This window comes from Corvus brachyrhynchos, unplaced genomic scaffold (assembly GCF_000691975.1).
Source record: "Corvus brachyrhynchos isolate BGI_N302 unplaced genomic scaffold, ASM69197v1 scaffold419, whole genome shotgun sequence".
NCBI lineage: Eukaryota > Metazoa > Chordata > Aves > Passeriformes > Corvidae > Corvus > Corvus brachyrhynchos.
The window spans coordinates 16472-18731 of record NW_008239763.1 but is presented as its reverse complement, the minus strand read 5'-3'; the positions used below and the strand labels follow the sequence as shown (position 1 = coordinate 18731).

Genomic DNA, 2260 nt, shown 5'->3' with positions numbered 1-2260 from the left:
GTCGAGGGGACAACGGGGACAACAACGGGAACGTCCGTCTGCGTCTCGATCTCCCGCACCGTGGACAGTGTGGAGTAACTGCGGCCCTCGGGCTCCTCGCTCTGGGGACAAGGGACACGTCAGGAGTGCCAGCGGGCAGGGGGACGCGGGGACGGATGGGGACACGGGCACCGTGGGGACACGGGGGCTGAGAGGGATGTGGGCACTGCTGGGGACATGGGCACCGTGGGGACACGGCACTGATGGGGACACGGGTGCCATCGGGGATGTGGGCACCACAGGGACACAGGGACTGATGGGGACATGGGCGTCACCAAGGACATTGGGCAGTAATGGGGACCTGGGCATTGACAGGGACATGGCATTGATGGGGACACAGGGGCTGATGGGGACACAGGGGCTGATGGGGACACAGGTGCCACCAGGGACGTGGCATTGATGGGGACACAGGGGCTGACGGGGACACGGGTGCCATTGGGGATGTGGCATTGATGGGGACACAGGGGCTGATGGGGACACAGGTGCCACCAGGGACGTGGCATTGATGGGGACACAGGGGCTGATGGGGACACAGGTGCCACCAGGGACGTGGCATTGATGGGGACACAGGGGCTGATGGGGACACAGGTGCCACCAGGGACATGGCATTGATGGGGACACAGGGGCTGACGGGGACACGGGTGCCATTGGGGATGTGGCATTGATGGGGACACAGGGGCTGACGGGGACACGGGTGCCATTGGGGATGTGGCATTGATGGGGACACAGGGGCTGATGGGGACACAGGTGCCACCAGGGACGTGGCATTGATGGGGACACAGGGGCTGATGGGGACACAGGTGCCACCAGGGACGTGGCATTGATGGGGACACAGGGGCTGATGGGGACACAGGTGCCACCAGGGACGTGGCATTGATGGGGACACAGGGGCTGACGGGGACACGGGTGCCATTGGGGATGTGGCATTGATGGGGACACAGGGGCTGATGGGGACACAGGTGCCACCAGGGACGTGGCATTGATGGGGACACAGGGGCTGATGGGGACACAGGTGCCACCAGGGACATGGCATTGATGGGGACACAGGGGCTGACGGGGACACGGGTGCCATTGGGGATGTGGCATTGATGGGGACACAGGGGCTGACGGGGACACGGGTGCCATTGGGGATGTGGCATTGATGGGGACACAGGGGCTGATGGGGACACAGGTGCCACCAGGGACGTGGCATTGATGGGGACACAGGGGCTGATGGGGACACAGGTGCCACCAGGTGGGGACACAGGGGGTGACGGGGACACGGGTGCCATCAGGGACGTGGCATTGATGGGGACACAGGGGCTGATGGGGACACAGGTGCCACCAGCATCACAGGCACTGCTGGGGACACAGGGACCAACAGGGACACTGGTGCCACCAGGAGCACGGGCACCGATGGGGACACAGGGGCTGATGGGGACATGGACACCAGTGGGGACACAGACCCAGGTGGGGACACGGCCGGCACCAGTGTGCCCCGTGTCTCACCATGGCAGAGCAGATGCTGGTGCCATCTCCCCGCCCGCAGCTGCAGCGTCTCCTCCAGCTGGGACAGGCTGGTCAGTGCCCAGGACACCCCACAGACACCCCCGGACAATGCCCGGACACCCCATGGACACCTCATGGGCACCCCATGGACAATGCCCGGACACCCCATGGACACCTCATGGGCACCCCATGGACACCTCATGGACACCCCATGGACACACCACAGACACCCCACGGACAATGCCTGGACACTCCATGGACACACCACGGACACCCCCAGACAATGCCCGGACACCCCATGGACACCTCACGGACACCCCACAGTCCAGCCCTGTGGACACTCCATGGACACCCCTGGACACTCCATGGACTCTCCAAGGACACCCCACGGTCCAGCCCTGTGGACACTCCATGGACACCCCATGGACACCCCATGGACACCCCATGGTCCAGCCCTGTGGGCACCTCATGGACACTCCATGGACACCCCACAGTCCAGCCCTATGGACAACCCATGGACACTCCATGGACACTCCAAGGACACCCCACAGACACCCCATGGACATTCCATGGATACCCCTGGACACTCCGTGGACACCCCACGGTCCAGCCCTATGGACACCCCATGGACACTCCATGGACACCCCATGGACACTCCAAGGACACTCCACGGACACCCCATGGACACTCCATGGACACCCCATGGGCACTCCATGGACACTCCACCGACCAC

General features: G+C 64.2%; 1 long non-coding RNA gene across 3 annotated transcripts in view; it reads right to left on the bottom strand.

Moving 5' to 3' along the window:
• Positions 1-6: 6 nt before the first annotated feature.
• LOC108448771 overlaps positions 7-2260 on the bottom strand; it is a 2773-nt gene continuing 519 nt past the window's right edge. Inside the window, exons 1-3 of one of the 3 annotated variants that reach the window (XR_001864789.1) lie at positions 1703-2247; positions 1528-1658; positions 7-101 (exon numbers count right to left, since the gene is read on the bottom strand). This is a non-coding gene — a long non-coding RNA (uncharacterized LOC108448771). Of the gene's footprint in view, positions 102-1527; positions 2248-2260 lie in introns of those variants that run through there. The other 2 variants (XR_001864790.1, XR_001864788.1) reach the window with 2 other exon arrangements.